Raw genomic sequence first — 16950 nt, forward strand, 5'->3', positions numbered from 1 at the left:
ACACCATCTTACAGAAAACCAGTAGAAGCCCACTCTGGCCAGTGCAGGGGTCTAAGAAGGGAAGGAAGAGTCTTTCTTCTGACATAAGGGGTCTCTCCTCATCCCAGAGTGGAGGGTGACAGTGCCCATACAATTGCTTATACCTCACCCTTATACCTTGTGCAAGTGTTAACATTTACGGTCTTTCTGTTTTGGTTACTTCATCTTTTCCTCCTTCTCAGTGTCAGTAGGGAGCTCATGTAACGCTTTGGGCTACAAACCTGCTTGAAACGTCCTGGCCTGATGGACAGATGTCAGAGCCACATAGGAAGGCTGCCCATGCTGTGTTTCTCTGGAATAGGGCTCTCTTGTTTCTAATTTTTAAGTGGATAATTAAAAAAGCAAAGTCAGAGGCTTTGTAACTCACTGTGTGAAAGATTTGTATTAACTACTGTTTGAAACTCAAGCATAAAATGAAGAAAACAAACTTGGGAGCTTTTAAAAAAAAAGAACCAGATTCCCAACTGCATTCTAAACCTGAAGACTGGAATGATACAAGAGGGCTCTAAGATAAGGTTTACTCTGTGAGTTCATCAACTGCTGCACACTTTGATACCCTGGGACATTTATCTGTTAGGATGAGGTATGGTGATTAAGTAGGTCAAAATGAGTTGCAAAAAGCAGTAACAGAAAGTAACAAAAGAGTCATGCTCAGCTGTCACTGGCGGGTCTCGGAAGTGACAATAACTTCCTCTCCTTTCATATCCCACCAGCAATATCCAGTAACATCCGCACATTGCTTCCACAGATACACAGTGCTGAGAAAGCATCAGCCTCTATCTCACCCACTTGAGAAGTCCAGCATTAAGATGCCTTTTTCTCCCCACCCCTTTTTCTTTTTGTGAAGTGAAGCAATTCACTGCTGTGGGGAAACAAAAGAATAAAAACAAACAAAACAAAAAAAAAGAAAAAGAAAAAGAGGAAGAAACAACATCAAAACAGCAACAAACACAGAGAACCAGACCAGACAACCCCCAAATTAAACTGTAGTGAAACCAATATATCTTTGCCCACTTGTAGAAACTCTTCTATCTTCACGGGGCAACTGAAATACAATTTAGATGCTTCAGGAAGAACAATGACCCTGCCAGCTCTGACACATTATGCAAGAAGCCAGACTTTAGATAATGTAATAACAGCATCCTGACCAGTACCGAATCTCTGTCTCCATCTCTCTACTATCTCAGTCTTTTGTTTTCCCACTTAAAATAGGCTTTAAATATTTTTTTAAGATGTTTGATATGAATTTGCAAGCCAGGTATTACAAGAAATCCCTGATTGTTTCTTATTTATAGAGATTACAAGTTAATACAGAGCCAAGGCATTTCTGGGAATCCCACTGGGAAGTCTGCGGAGTATAAAAGTTCAAGCATACAAAGATCTAAAAGGCTAAATGAAAGTCAGCTTCAGGAGTCTGTATTACTTTGAACATTAAAACTGAACTTCTCTCGTGTCTTAAGGTTTCCTCGAGCAAAGCTTAAGAAAGGAAAGCAGCAGCACCAAACATTTCATCCTTTAAAGAGGAGCATAAAAATAGGTCTTTTTACTCTACAAAAATAAGCTCTACTGTTTGGTATGGGGCAGATTTGAACACATAAACCTCTTATGAACAAGGAGGAGGCACAGCGTAAGTGCATTAGCACAACAGGAGGGCAACTGCACTGACATTTACATGCAGAACATCTCAGACCACATCTGACAAAGGTCACCAGACAACAGCTTCCACTTCGTGTGACCAACTTCAGATTCCCCCACGAATCAAAATCCAGGACGAGACAGACTTGCTTGGCTCCTCCTAGCTAAGGAACCTCTCTATACCAAACCCAGCAGTGTCTCCAGAGACACTGGCCTTGGCTGGCCGTGACACGAGGCATCCTGGCACTGAGCAGTCACCTGCAGCTGCCAGGGAGAGGAGCCCAGCCCGGACACAGGCACCACCACACAGAACGAGAGGACGATGCTCCAGGTGATACAGACCTGGTCCTTGGCACTGCAGGCTTATAAAAACAGGGAGGCAAATCCTGTATTTATCCATTAGGTTTTATGATGAGAAATGATAGCTATGCTAGAAAATTATCACACCTACCAGCATTTTAAAATGGAGGATACATTTCAAGTCAGCTGACATATGCTGTTTTCAGAGAGAGTTTTGAAAAATGGCTTGGGAAAACTACATGTATTCTGCCAAAACATGGAAAGGATACTTCCCAAACAGAAAGATTTGGCAGGTATGAAGCATTTACTTATTTCAAAGCAAAATACCTACACAGCGCAGAACATTTTTCTTAAAATATTTTTAAAAGAAATAAAATACCTATTTAAATGCCCTTTCATGAACATGTGCTATCGTCCAGATTACACAACTCTGCTTCTATTAAAAACAAAGCTTATTCTAACAAAAATGTTCATGATGTTTTGAAATAAGAAATGGATGACTAGGAGCATTTTCTGCGTTAAGTAACGAATTGCTTCTCAGAGATGGATATTTTAAGATAGAGAACAAGTGGCCGATCCTCAGCTGCTGTAAATTATCACTCTTGCAGGGAGCTCTATTTTTACCCGTTGAAGATTTGCCCCTAAGCATCTGTCAGGGAACCGCAAACATGTATATGGAATTTATTCTAAATAATGACAAGAGACATGCAACACGTTAGACAATTATGGAGACAGGAGGATTTGCAAAGCATGAAGAACAAAGTAATGCACACTAAGTGAAGAAAGAAGTATTTTATCTTTAGAAAAGTAAGATACAATATGACTCCTGGTTCTCATAAAATCAACAGTAAAACCACCACTGACTTAAAGCGCATCAGCACTTCACACTTAACATGGGACAAGAGTAGTTATTGCCACCATGCTATTTTTCACAGCTGCATTGGTTTAATGTGCAGAGGAGCTGGGGCAGTGCAGGCGCTGAGGCTGCACAGCCAGGGTCAACGGGAGCATCTGTCTGGAGGCAGACTTTGTGGTGGTTACAGACAGTGGGAAAAATGGTCAGGGTTGTAGTGCTGTTTTTTTTTTTTTTTTTTTTTTAAATGAACAAACAAAAATGTAATCTGCAGTACTGAAATCAGAGCTGCAACCCTCACTTCTACCCCCCAGGCTGCATATCCTGCGTACTAATTGTGCTTAAGCATCTGGGCTGAGTCAGCACCTCTGGTCCCACCCCGCGGCAGTCAGAGACAGCTGGTGAACACACTGACTGTGCTAAAATAAAGACAATGGTTATTCTTAACTGCTGGATTAAGCATTTACAGATTTTAAGATAATTTTCAGGCGCGTCTTGGCTCAACAAGTCTAGCCAGCGTATCTCAAACCACTTCCTTGACACCTGGATATTACGTCCTCCTGCTCTATACACTGTGCTCAGTCGGCTTCTGCCTGCGTGGCAAAACCCGTTGTGCAATCTGGCCAAAGGCTGGGAATGGGACGTCCCTGTTCGGAACTGGGGCACTCTCCTGTAGTGCTGGCCTTGCTTCCCAGGGGTGGCTGTCCTGAGCCAGTGCTGAGTTTTCTGTTTGCTTTCCCCATAGCCCAGCAGACGTAACCCAATACAGTCACACGCTCTTGATCTGGTGCTAATGGACTGTAACAGTAAAGCTTCGAAACCATCACGTGTGTAGAACAGTACTTGAGAAACCAGCCAGCTACAGTTTTAAGCAAAACACTTTCTCCAGCATTACACATAAAGTTTGAGTAAGTTAGACAAGAGTAGAGAAAAAAAGGCTCTAGAGATGCTTTCTTTTCCAATGCACTTCATTGCTGGTGTTAAAAGAAACAACTTCCCCAGTATCACGTATGTAGCAAGTATCCTTTTGCGCCTGAAAGCCTACCTTTTCCTACCCTGATGGCAGACACACTGCTAATAGCTGTCCTGCTGCGTCATTTGCAGGAACAAGCGACTGGAATTGTCACACGATGTTTGCTGATGTGAGCCAAGCCAGACCGGCTGGGCAACACAGCCCTGTAAAACCAGAACGCTTGGAATACATTGCTTGGTACATCCAAAAGCCATTAAAACGAGTAGCCCAATGACTGGTAAAGAACAGCTTCCAATTCCATGCCATAATCAGCAGTTACCTTTTATCCACAGACGAAGCATTGCTTCACATTGATACTGAAGATGATAACTAGCAACGGCAAGTGGTCAGCCACTTCTTTGGTACTTGATGGATGTGCCACCACACCACCCGTAAAGGTCTTTATAAATTTGGGTCCCTTTCTAAATGTCCACAAACACAAAGCAATGACAGGCTTAAAATCTGTGGAGGCAGGTGATTTGGACTTAAAGTCAGATTCTGTCAAGGAAACTTTATGAAAACAATGCAAACCAGCACAAGCAGACTTAATTTAACCTGTGCCCGATATGCCGCTACCACTGTACAGGCTTTATCCTTTAGGCCACCAAATCTACGCTAATCTCTTCAAGACTACCAGAAACCAAAAGCAGACAAACTCGTTATTTTCAGCATGTCAAAACTTGTCCTAAAATATCCTGCTTTAATGTCCTTTTCTTAATTTTTATTTTTAATTCCCCCATGAAAGGCCATTTTAGCTTACTACAGTAAATACTGCAGGGTATTTACTCTGGAAGTCAGAGCACTGGCTGTACTTTCATTTCATTGTAAAAAGCCAAGATAACAAATACAGATTTATTATTAAATGTCCCACCTTTCACACTATGCAAATTCACCCGGCCTGCAGCCTACTTCTGGCAGTCCTCTTTCCCAAGGGCCCTTTAGGAAGAGGCTATCAGCCAGATTAATTATTTTAACAATAGCAGCCTTTTCCTAGTGCCATTTTTTCTGTCACCGTAATGTGACAGAAAGCAGGGGGGAGGCAGAATAAATGTATCCAGCCTGTAATATCTATCAGTCCAAAAGTTCCCCGCAAGCACCCAATTCAGGGTGCAAGCACGAAGCCGTCAGCTTCACGTGACCTATCTGGGGGACAAGAGACACCGCGGTGGGTGTTTGCTTCTGGAAGGGGCCATGCGGCCCGCCGGGCTGAACATCACCAGGCTCTGTCTACAGGACAGACAGGGACAGCCAGCAGCACTAAAATAACCTGCTCCTGTTTGTCGTCATTCCTTACAATGCATTAGCTTCCAAATGGAAAATGCAGCAACTCATAAATCCTTTGATGCTCAATAACTTACATACGCTTCATTTACCACTCCTGCTCTCCTGACGGCTACTTGACAGGATCATAATTGTAGCGGCACGTGATCGTTGTGCACTGCACGCCAAAAGGACATGTCCTGACCTTCCCGGACGTCTCTGCGGTGAGCCCTGGCTGTGCGGTGCTGCAATGGGGCCTCCTGGGGCAAAGGAGCACACCCCGAAGCTGCCTGGGGCTGAGGGCGCTCTGGTGCTACTGCCATTGCACCACAGGCCATGGAGAGGAATCCTGAGGGCACACGGGACATTACATCTATATAGGTACAAACTGGGTGTGCTTACTGAAATAAAGAAGTTATATACAGGCAGTGAGTGTAAACATGGATAAATTATGGATTTTCTTATTCTGACACAACTCCTGAAGTCAGCAGCCCACAGTGGGTAGGCTAAGATAAAAATAGCAATTCCCTAACTCATTATTTTTTAACAATTCAGAGCCACAGATGGGAGGGGAAGGAGAGGGAATCATCCCTCTTCCAGCCCAAACCACACGGGGTGTTGCAACCTGCCCTTCGGCTGCAGTGCTCCTTATTTCAAATTTGGGCTTTTTGCAGATGCTGATCCCAAAGATGTAAAACAATGTGGGCACTGGAGATTACTTCATGCGAATGGGCTTTGCTGTATGTTTTATTTAGCAAAAAAAACAAAGCATTTGGCACTCCACAACCTACTCTGCAATGTTTACAAAATGATAATAACCCCAAAGAAATGCCAACAGGAACTTAGCACGAGTTCAACAAATCACCTTCAAAGTGGCACTCTGACACAATGGTGTCAAAACACATTTCCTTTCTCACTGGAACAATCCTATTATTCCGTACTGACAAATGAAGGGGAGAAAAGCGCTTTTAAAGCCATGGAAAAACTACAGATTTGCAAGGAGACTGAAGTGGCTGGTGAGCTCACACAACTACCTGGGGTGAAGCTGGACTTCTTTGGGAAAGAAGTCTTGAAGGCAAGGGATGTTTGACAGAGAAAAGACTACAGGATTATCCCAAAGGGTCATATCCACATCAGCATAAATCCATGACAAGACAATGTAATCTTGATGACTCCAACCGGCACCAGATCATAATCCCTCCCATGAAATGGAAAACATTTTATGCCCCTGTTAACTGCCCCTTCTCAATACCATGACAAGCAAATGGGACTGAGAAGAATAAATTATTTTCACACTACTCCAAGGAAGGCCAGTATAAGATATTGAAGGTATCAACACTTATATAAGAAAGCCTAAAATAGTGCCATGCAGTGAATAAGGGGGCATCATTTACACAGAACCTGTGGCACTGTGACGAAGTTCTTATTTCCTTGCAGAAAGTCCAACGTGTTTTTGTACATCCTTTGCTGAATGCTGGTAATTTTTATTCTTTTGTGATTGTTTATCAGCCATATGATTTGCAGCATTTTCTGTCTCTAAAGCGGTGGGATACAATGTTAGTACTATTTAAGAGTACCACAACAGGCAGGGAATATACCAAACATGCAAATGACAATCAGATGCGTCTCACCCAAGCTGAATGACAAAAGAATTGTGGAGTAAGAGTGAAGTTAACTTCAGCCTGCCACCTTACGCAGAATTTGCATGTTCATCAGACACCACTGTATGAATCTGGCAAAGACTACCTATTAAGATGCAAGAGGTTTAGTGCTTTTTGTACACAAGCTGACCCACATCCTCAGAGGCAAACAAGAACATCTGATTAGGAAAGGGACCTGGCTGAGGTCTAGCAGTCAAGAGAGTTTACCAGTCCAGTGACACAATCTAGATTTCCAACTCAATGCTTTATTTATTTCACTACCACGTCTCCTCAAAAGAGAATCCTCATGGAGTGAAAGAAAAACATTTTAAGGAAAATAAAGATGTTAAATGTCTCTTCCACAAAGAAAAATGAAGGGCCAATTCCCCTTTGCATTTCTTTTCCACGGGAACCATTTGATGTAAAAGCTGATGTAAAATTTGATGTACATGTAATGTAAAGCAGGAGGGAAAGGCTTAACATCTCTCTGGCTATCAGTACATTAGCAAAGATGCTGCTCATGCTGAAAACTTCATATTCAGTCCTCAGGAGTGAGGATGGGTGTCTGCTTCAGTGCTGCAGGTGAACACCCATTAATGGCACAAGCACATTAGGCATGCACCTGGAGCACAACTTCTGATTTAGTTTCATCCAGTTTGCGTATGCCAAGACTGCTGTGCAACATGAAACAAATCAGGAGAGATTTGCTTCAAAGAGCACTCCTAAAGCACCAGCGTGCACAAACCTTCTGTTGGCATGAAAGGAGCCAGCGAAGCGTACCTGTGCAGCACAGGCTGCTGGCTGCAGAAATCACGCAGGCAGGCATACAATGGGCTCAGTTTGCAGAGCTGCAGAATGAGCAGCGAACCAAGTTGCTGATAAATAGCAAAACAACATTCAGCACCAAGAAGCTGCCGTAGCCAAGAACCAGTGACACCTGACTCCCGGAGTTACAAGAAGTTCCTTTATCCAGACACAAAAGAAATGTGTCAGCAGTGAAAAATAACCTGCTGCAAGTGTTAATGCTTGAGGGTGACTGCGGTAGCGTGAACCTTTGTGTGTGCACAGATAGAGCTGTGCTGCTTTACATGTATGAACGACCACATGAGTACACAAGGAGCACCCTGAACAAATGACAGCAAAGGCTGCCCCCTCAGTACTTTTTAACTACTACTTAACGCAAAGAACATAAAGAAAGCAGAACAAATACAAACCATAACCTGGCAGCTTGTAAGGGAGCTCATTATTTTACAGACTATGCTAAAGACATCACAAAACTTCCCAGGACCACGTCCCTCCCTGTGTCTCAATTCATCACCATGTTTCAACCTGGCCCAAGGGAGCAGGAGGGAGATACTTGGGATATTTAGCAGACTTCCATTCCTATTAACGTATATAAAAGATCAATGAAATGGTACTATGGTATTCTCAAAAGAGCACAGCACAAACACGTGCTACTTACTTCTGAGAATCTCTCAAATCTTATACTCAGCAAAAACTAGCTGGAGACACCCAGTGTGACAGCTGCAAAGGAAAATCCAAGGGAGATTATTCAAAACTACACTGAACTCATAAATATCCCTCAAATTTAAGGAGGAATGAAACAGGTGCTTGATTTACGTGTCTGGAATAAAGCATTACTGAGTCCCCTATATTACAGAAGTCATTGGGGGGGAAAAAAAAAGCCAATTACTAAGACAAAGCTCCAATAATAAATTTGTTCTATAAGACCGTGGAAGGTCAGCGTGTGCAGGAACTGCTTCATCGCTCATTCTCCGCAGCTCACTGCAGGCAATCGGGAGTGGGTGGGAGGGGAGGATGAGGGTCAGCAGCACCACCAGCTCTCCACGCTCAGAAGGGAAGGGCAGCTCCGGGAGCTGGAAACCCCCACACAGACATTCTGGCATCCCAGCCAAAGCCTGGCTGACAAGGGTCCTGACGTGTCTATTCGCTGCTAATAGCAATCGTGTCATTATAAGACAATATTGATTTTCTTCTTTTTACTAAAACTTCAAACTCTTGGATCTCTCAGGCTTTATTGAGGGTTCCTCAGAGTTCCCGCAGCTGAGCTGGCTGCTTTCCTAAGAAAGCCGTCCATGGATGTGGGCACCTTATTCGTCTCCAGAGGCATCTCAGCTCAGTAATGAGGCTGCCACCTTGCACTTCCTTCTGGCTCTGAACAATGCATCTGCAAGCTTGCTCTGAAGCACATCAGCCATTTAGCCACACAAAGGGATTTCTTCCTGCCCAAAGAAGCTGAAGTCAGATTTGCGAATTTTTGGAAAAAAAAAAAAAGGTATAATTACCAACCATTAGTGGCACATACTCCCCCAGAAAGGTTGAAGACTAGCATTCCTTCAAGGGTTTCCTAAGCCTTTTTTGCTTGGTAAAAATATCTAACAAGGGTGGAAAAAAAAAAAACCTCCACAACATAAGCAGCAAGGAGTCCTTTTGCTGCATAATACATTTCTTATTTTGGTAATAACGAAAGTTGGGCACTTTCAAAAGCAGTTTGTTCCAGATTGCAGGCTCCCACTGTACAAAAATAATGACCCCTTCCCCACCCCATCAAAACAGTAGCATGCAATCCTTGCAGGACAATATCCCATTGTATTTCTCTGAATGCCTTATTGGCAGTGTAACTGGTGTGAAGGAGGGAACACAATCACTTCTTTGCCCTCCTACTGCTGCCAGCTAGAGTTCAGGGAAACATGACTCACGGCTGCTGCCAATATGTTGATTTGAGGGAATGAAAAGAGAGGCCCCACTAATATAAATGCATGGACAAATGCCACGCTCCGGCCTCTTCTCCTTTTAGCTACCAAAGGGGCGCAGGACAGGAAGTCCCTGCTGATCACCAACACCAGCAGGAGCACACTGCTGAGCAGGACAGGCCACCTCAGCAGCATTGCTTTCTCTGGTTAGGGGCTTATCTGGGCTTGGCTGCTTTATGAAGTAACAAATCTCCTTCTTCCCCTGGTTCTGAGTACCAAACAGAATCTCTCCTTAGCATCCACGTGTTTGCCCACTGAGACAATCTCATGATTTTTCAATTGTCTTTCAGCTCTCCCTGCCTTTCTGTCTTCTGTCCCAGCTGCCTGTCCTCTGCTTTCCTGCATTTACCAGATGGGTTTATGTCTCCCACAACACACATTCAGCAACTGGGATGCTACCCTGAAGACTGCTAAGAAGACCAAAGCACCTTGCAAAGACAGAGCTCCCACTGTACCGAAATGGAGGGACAGCTACATGAGGCAAAATTACGTAAACCCAATCCCTCTGTTCCATGAATAACACAGCCTCCCACTTGGGATGCAATTAGAACAAAAAGAAACCTCTGTGCTCAGGTTATTCATTTAAGGTAAAGCCAGTGAACCGATAAATAACATTTGTACTCCTAGATCCCTCAATTGCTTCATGGGTCTCCCCCATGACAAAGCCCACAACAAGCCCCCCAACTGCACGAAGGCAGAACCCCATCATCACGCAGTCTCGCAGCTCAGTGCACCAAAGCAAGGCAGGAGAAAACCCCCAGGCTAAGTGCATGCACAGGACGGTGCTGGCGCTGCAAGTGGCCTGCCACAATCCCATGCAGCCCCAGGACTATTGCAGCCACTGTTCCCCCAACTCCTACTGGCCATTCTTGCATACAAAGCCCAAGCTGGTATTTTGCCATCCTCTTTTCATGACTGTCCTTCTGATACCGCTTGCTTTTTCCCCAAGCCATTGATGGAGAGGCTGTAGCTGATGGTTTCCTGCAGAACTTGGTTGACAGTTCTGTTTTGTTTATGGCTCCTTTCCATTTAGCCACATAATTATGTCCATTTGCAGTACAGAAACAGATTCCAAGAATAAAGTGACTCACATTCATTAAGCCTGTTTGGACAGAATTTGACAATGTTGTACCCTACCCAGAAAGGACGCAGTGTCCACGCTTGCAGCAAGGCTGGACGGATTTATGACAATGACAAGGGTGTAAACCAAGATGCACGCACCTCTGCCTCTGCTGTGGGACTGGGAGCATGCAGCAGGCTGGCGATGAGAAGTCCCTGGTTTCCCTGAGTACCACAGTAAAACCTTTTGTGGTTCGCCACAGAACAATGGGGTTTCATGACTATGTTTTAAAAATGGGGCTAGGGTTAGGGTTTTCGGTTGTTTTGGGGTTTGTTTGTTTGAATGAGACTACATCTTGCAGCACAAGTTCCGATACCCATGCATTCTGTGTGGGAACACTGAACACGGTTTATGTCTGACTAAAAGCACATCCCAGTTCTGGAAGCTTTTTGGAAATTACTGGGAGATAGTACAAAATAGTTGTGAAAAGGTATTCCTATAGTCTCCTCTCAAACAGCACAATTATGATTATGATAATGCCATATGCAGATTGCAAGTCGTCAATGCTTATACTACAAGCTCACTTCTGGTTAGGCAAAGCAGTGGGTACACGTAAACCCAAGCAGGGAGATGACACCAAGAGGGACACTGATATTATTGCATTAAATTTATCCAGAGCCCTAGAATCCACCCACATGTTCCTGAGAAGCACAGGCCTTCACAGGTACACTGCTTAAAGAAAAATTTTAGGAACTCAGAAGCCCTAAACTTTGATACCATGTAAAAGCACTTTTTTTTTTTATTATTTATTTATTTATTTTTTTAAGTCAGAAGTGTATAACCTACCATCTCTTTAAATTTATTTGGGAATGTTTGTCCATTAAAAGCTAGAGAGCTGACCCCGAGGTACCTCAAGATAAATTTAATATAGCTCTCCAAGAATTAGGTAAGAATCCGATGTTGACCTCCGGGCATTACTGCTGAGCAGCACGAAGACAAGTCTGCACAACGCGACACTTTCATGATGGGGTTAGCACCTCTTTACTGCAAAATATTCCAATTGACCCTGAGGGGAGTCAAGCTACTACTGTATCTTCCTACCCTCACACAAACTTGTCTCCCCTCCCACTGACAGCAATGTATAATATTTCCAACAGCAAAAAACACTGCCCAATTTTTTTTTTTTTTTTAAGTCCTTCTCACCCACGATCACCAAGTGTCATCTGTGAGGCACTATCTCATCCTTTGGCAAGCACAGCAACTGTTCCTGTGCTAAAGTAGCAAGTAAAATCTGTATCTGGCACTGACTTCAGTTCAAATGATTTAGCTTAAGAAAAAAAAATAAAATCTCATTTTCAAAATCACCCAAGTAACAGGGTAACGCTAAAGCTGTGTCCTGCTGACTGTCAATAGGAACTGTGCTCCTCAAACTTCAGGAGATGACACAGATAAAACTGTTGAAGAAGCAGTAAGGAACAAAACGGTTTCACAGATTGAATACAGCTATTTGTGATTTCAGTAAGTAAAAAAGGCGATAATGACTGCACAGTACCATGCACAGAACATTTTCCACTAAAAAAAGTCAAGAGAATATGCACATTGCTTTTGCAACATGAAACGGAACAGAAAACCAGTTGCACTGATCTGAGCTCTGGACCTGATTATATTTCGACTAATAGGTACTGCTAAACTGAAGGGGAGCTGACAGCTTTCCTTTTCTGAAACTTTTATGGCCACTAAGTTAATATATTCAGATTAAATGTGTTTTATATACAGCTACACCGGAAAAAGTGGTTCTCTGCTCATTTTTACATCTGCCAGAGTGGGCGATAGACTGCAAATTGGACTGTAAAGCTGCACTACTGATAACCACCTCACTTTATTTCTTCCTCCCTAAAAGATTGTTTCTTTTTCCAAAACTTTGATTCATTAGTTCCAGCTATCTGGATGGGAATAAACTGGGAGAAAAAGCAAGAGCTGTTCAACGAGAAGGCTGACACGATGACTACTGCCTGGAAAGGGAAGCTAGACCAAGAATTGGAAAAGGTTTCATCTTCTCATTTCTGCAGGCAATTGACCATCAGAGTGGGTCTCCCACCCTGAGATTCTGAGAGAATCCAGGGATTAGATCCATCCTTCGAGCAGAGAGACTGAATAACTTTCTCAGTTTAATACTGATGGATGAATTTGCTATTGACTACACGCAACTTGATACTAATTTTAAAATACCTTACCCCATCAACCACATGCTACTGGCTTTGGCGTAGGAATCACTGGATGGATTTCCACTGCTCCTCCCTGGCATCAAACCAAGTGGCCAGGTTCCTCCTCTGTGTACACATTGGATGGACTTGTAAGGGTGGAGCACCTTGTGGTGTCACAAAGCAGGGATGACATGGTAACCCAGCACCAGGGAGGTCAATAGCACTCTGCAGAAAGAGAGCTCTGCTGGGGCAGTAAAGCAGACACTGCAACTGAATGGCATGAACCTCCCAGGGCATAAAGCTCTATAATGTATTTTAGGGGGTAGAAATTGTCCATATCTTTCCTTTTTTTCTCTACATTTCTGTTTACAAAACAGCTGGGAAATTGATTTTTTTATGCCCTCTTCTCACAAAACCTATGGTGTGTAAAGAAGCAATGCTGGTAAGCCATTAGAAGAACCATGAAGTAATATGGAATCATGAATAGCACTGAATCATAAAGCTCTACTATTTCTCAAATACCCCTTCCAGCAACACGCAGCTTACAAAAATAATAATAAAAATAATTTCTCAGCACTGCTGCTAGCAACTACAGGCCAGCTCCCCAATCTGAAGAAAGCATACTAAATTCAAAGTCTTGTCTAGAGGTTTGGAGACAGCCACCAGAAAAGCTAGAGGGATTGAAGAAGAAAAAGAGGCAGACACTCAGTGCTTGCGGCAGTAACGTCACCAACTCCAGCCACTTCATGCAGGCAGATGATTTTGTGTTATTGATTAAGACAACTTACTACTTCAGTGTATGACAAATGAAGTAAGATATAATGAATAAAAGCAATTTAAATATACACTTATTTTAGAATTAAAATAAAGCCTTGATTTCTTTGTTTTCAGAAAACATCTTATTGAAGTTCTATCATCTGCTTCACAAAATAATGTAAAGATAAATGCAGCTCTTCTCTCTCTTGCCATCAGCGAAACAGAAAAAAAGGCAAAAAAATAATTTAGTGAGTGTTCAGTTCCAACAGAAAGCAATACTGCTTTTAAGTTTTGAAAGACAGCCAACCAATTCATTTAGTATTTTCTAGTAATAGGCATTTACCCACGTCAGCTATGCCAGCCTTTTGTTTAGCACAGAATTATTGCCCGTATGTCTTGAAAATTGCGCCTGTCATACAGGTTTTTTTAAAAAATCCACGCCCATTTAATAAATAGAAGCATCTCAGAGATAATCATAACCTTGCAGGGAGCAATCACACGCAGGAGCATACTCCTTCTGAGGAACCTGGAATCAAACACACTTGAGCCTGGTTTCTCCTCCCTTCTCCCCACGAAGGGCACCTCGCTGCCCACCACCATCGCTGAAATACGCAGGACACAAAATGCAATCAACTCCAACGATTTCGTACGGCACAGCAGTGCTACAGATAGATGTGAAGTATACATACCGGATCTCTGGCTAGCTTAAAACCACGCGGGCCCCTCAAAGTGCGCTGTGAGTTTTATGCCTGATCTTGAAACATGAACTTGAACATGAACGCACAAAGATAATTTCCATGATGCAGACAGATGGTGACTTGAACGTAGCTAGTCGTGTCAAGCATGCGACAATACGTATAAATATACACATATATTTGCATACTCATTTTTTTTTCATATGGAGATAAAATACTAGCTGGCAGAGAAGCATATAAAGATGAGACTGCTGCTGAGTTCATTATTACTATTTTGGAGATGATTATCAAAGGAGAAGCAAGTACTTCGTGCTCAGAGAGGCCAATAGGAGGTGATGAGCACCACCAACCTCTCTCAGTTACGCAGCCATTACGAGCCATGTTCTGCTTCTTTCAACTTTCCCTGTGCAGGAACCATGGTACAGCATGTTCTGCAGAACAGTGAAAATATTTTCATTCTCCAAAATAACAAAAAGAACAACAATGAAAAAAAAACTCAGTACCCAGAGAATGAGCTGTTCTCTATGACGAATAAGGCAGGAGTTTTTGTTTGCTTAGGTTTATTAACCACAGTGAATGAAAAAAAAAAAAAATCATCTATTGCTACTTTATATTTAATCATCTGCTTTCCAGCTCTGCTTGAGGTTCTCAGGTACCTCAAGCTAGCAGAGGTTAGGCCCAGTAATGGCTACACTACGTGACGCTAAGTGTTTTTGACAAGCTCTATTATAATTATATTTAAATGTTTTGTTCTAAGGCTTGTGTTTGCCGAAGTCTTTGATGGGAGATTAAATTACCTTCACCCTAAAACCCTATAATAATCAAAACAAAACAGAAATGTAGTGTCAATTTGTGTCCAAATCTGCTTACAAAAGGGAATTAGCTCAGGCCTTTGCCTAGCCAAGCGCTTAATCATGTGCATAATTTCTCTTACGTCAGTATCCCCACTGATGTCAATGAACAATTGAAGCCACGATCACCAGGCTTCACACATGCCTGAGTGCTCTCCTGGATCGGGGCCTCGGAGAAGTCACGCACACCTCAGGGGCTCGGGGCAGGCAGGCCAGGGAAGATCTTGCCATGGATGTCAAGAGAAAGCTCAGCATGCAGCCCCATGCTCCCTCAGAAATAGTAAGCCCTGCATCATAAAACAGATGACAAATTTGAATTAAATTTGTAACAGAAAAAGCAGCGTTCCGCTGGCCTGAGATGTTGAAGTACCATCCAAAATTCAGGCAATTAATTGATGATTACAGTAGCGCCAGTTAATTAAATGAAATCATGACAGATACGAAAATTGTGTTCTTTATTGCATTTCTGCATAACCAAATGTTAGCGTATGTTTTACACAGTCCAGGGGAACGCACTGACAACTCCAATTCCCACAGCAACTTCTGCCTTTCTATCAGGGCCTCAGCACTTAGAAAAGCACTCACGCGGCTGAGCAGCAAATGAAGACGGCTGAGACATCTCAAGGTAACAGGCTAATTTGTGTGAAGAACTTTCGGGTCATTGGGCACTTGCCTGCAGAAAAAAGCAGCTCCTGTTGACTCCTCCTGAGGTCTACACATACCAGTCGGCACCTAAGCTTTGTGCAAAGCAGCGAGATGGCACCCTGAATCTGAACACGAGGAAACCCAAGACTTGGGAGACTTTTCATGAGTACTTTCATGAAAAGCTTTAATATGAACAAGTTTTGTTTTTGCATAGCAGAGACCAAGCTGGGAGCTTCTGAAAAGGACGGACATTTTTATCTATGTTATGGAGTTGGAAGCGGGCTTAGGCAGCCAGAGAAAAGGATTTAATTATCGCTTCGTCAACCATATCCTGTCCACAGCGAGCGCGGCTTATTTTGACGGCTGCTACTGCTACCACTTGTTCTAACCCAGCAAACAGGAGGTGAAGATAAGGTGTGTTTGGATTCTTTTTGCTGGATAGGATATTGTTTTTCCTTTGCTTGTTTCATGGTCTCCGGCTTTGTTACATCGTTTGGTCATTATTCAGCCAAGTGAAAAACAAATAAATGTTTCCTGCTCTCTGCGTAAATCGGTGAATGCAATCCTTAATCTGTATTCTTCTGCTCTGAGTTCCCATTAATTTACAGTGTATGTACATACACAACACATATATTTACATGTTATGTATACTATTTACATATTTGTATACTTTGCAGTAAGGTGCACGTAGCCTCTTTATTTTTCTCCAAATGACTGCTCTCTGACATCCTTTTTAAACACCCAATGTTAACAGTAGCTCATTATTAGTAGTACAAAGACAAAATTACAACTTTAATCTTAGACACTTGTCTAAACTCATCTTGGCACCACTGGTTTTTTATGCTGGTCAGTACCTAAACAAACCTATGTGAGAAGCTTCAGTTTCAAGTACCTTGCTTTACGTTCAGTTTCTGCAGAACAAACACATGGAAGTTTTACGTAACAGTGCCTGCAAATGCCAATCCTTGCTTTGAAGATAAAGCAGTGAAGACTCTTCTGCTTGGTACCTACTTCATCCGTCTTGTGCCATTACACTTGGCCGCATGACAGCAGCAGCTTCAAACCTTAAGGAGCCTGGCAGAACGATAACAAAGCTTTCCCGAGCTTCATGCTTAATAAAATAAACCCAAAGTGCCACAACACACAGCACAGTCCCTACGGAACAAGTGCTTCAGTTTTTCATGCCTGTGCTTTCCTCTTCCTACGCAGTAAAACTACATTAAAAA

General features: G+C 42.8%; 1 protein-coding gene across 14 annotated transcripts in view; it reads right to left on the reverse strand.

Annotated features, from left to right (window-relative positions):
- Nucleotides 1-16950, reverse strand: part of PLCB1 (phospholipase C beta 1) — a 432352-nt gene that overhangs the window by 238897 nt on the left and 176505 nt on the right. The window contains exon 1 of one of the 14 annotated variants that reach the window (XM_048060942.2): nucleotides 12808-13310. The exons of the other annotated variants lie outside the window; for them this stretch is intronic. The gene's annotated coding sequence lies outside the window, so the exon portion shown is untranslated. Of the gene's footprint in view, nucleotides 1-12807; nucleotides 13311-16950 lie in introns of those variants that run through there. 14 annotated transcript variants of the gene reach the window in all.

This window comes from Anser cygnoides, chromosome 3 (assembly GCF_040182565.1).
Source record: "Anser cygnoides isolate HZ-2024a breed goose chromosome 3, Taihu_goose_T2T_genome, whole genome shotgun sequence".
Taxonomy (NCBI): domain Eukaryota; kingdom Metazoa; phylum Chordata; class Aves; order Anseriformes; family Anatidae; genus Anser; species Anser cygnoides.